The sequence below is a fragment of the Nannospalax galili genome, unplaced genomic scaffold (assembly GCF_000622305.1).
Source record: "Nannospalax galili isolate Female #2095 unplaced genomic scaffold, S.galili_v1.0 scaffold786, whole genome shotgun sequence".
NCBI lineage: Eukaryota > Metazoa > Chordata > Mammalia > Rodentia > Spalacidae > Nannospalax > Nannospalax galili.
Window position 1 is genome coordinate 1,279,451 of NW_008355774.1, and position 1,238 is coordinate 1,280,688.

Sequence of the window (1,238 nt, forward strand, 5' to 3'; positions counted from 1 at the left end):
TATATAACAAAAACAAAAACAAAAACATAGAAGTATGTTCCAAGAGGCCTGGCATAAGAAGTTGGTTAAGGTTAGGGTTAGGGCCAGAGACAGAAAAGGACTTAAAAGAGTTGAAAAAGAATAAAACAAAGCAGTTTGGTCATATCACAGTTACTTTCCTTATAAAGTGGTTAGAGGAAAAAAATAACTGATTAGTTACCATCATGTTACCATATTTGTGTAAGGATTAAGGCGTTTGGAACACTGTTATACCAATGGAAACTCATTTGGGAAATTTGGCAGTTATTTTTCTAATCCTGACTTCTTGGAAATTCAGATAAACAGTTTAATTTCAGTTTGGTGGTGTGGAACTTTAGTATGAGTGACTCCATTTTTATTTTTAGCCTAGTCTGTTGGGACCTGGTACAGGAGCTTAGTCCAAAAACAATGTTCTCCTATAAAGTTTCTTTAGTTTACATCCATCACGCTGCCATTTCTCATTTACTCATTTAAAACTGTAAAAAATTAAGCCTGGCGGTGGCACACGCCTTTAATCCCAGCACTCGGGAGGCAGAGGCAGACAGATCTCTGTGAGTTCAAGGCCAGCCTGGTCTACATAGTGAGTTCCAGGACAGCTGGGGCTACAGGGAGACCCTGTCTCAAAGAGACCAAAAAAAAAAAAAACCTGTAAAAAATTTTGGCCAGGCATGGTGGCACATATTTTTAATCCCAGCACTTGGGAAGCAGAGGTAGGCAGATCTCTGTGAGTTCTAGTCCAGCCTGGTCTACCTAACAAGTTACAGGTTAGCTGGAGCTACAGGGAGACCCTGTCTCAAAAAGACAAAAAAAAAAAAAAACTTTAAAAATTTTTATTTTTTGTGTCTGTATGTGTGCACCATGTATGTGGTACATGCATGGGTGTATATGTATGTGCAGGTGCCTGTGCTCTATCATATATGGGCCAATATGATATGAAGGACTTGGGTATCTTCCTCTATGGCTGTCCACCGTCCTTTAAGTCAAAGTCTCTCACTGAACCAGAAGCTCACCATTTGGCTAGGCTGGCCGGCCACTGAACTCCCAGGATCCGCTTATCTCCATCCCCCAGTGCTGGGGTTACTGGTAAGTATAGTCATGTCCAGCTTTTTTTACATGGGTGCTGAGAATTTGAACTCAGATCCTCATGCTTGCACAACAGGTATTCTTACCTACTGAGCCATCTCCCTGGTCCCCCTCCCATTTTTTTGAAGCAGTGTCTT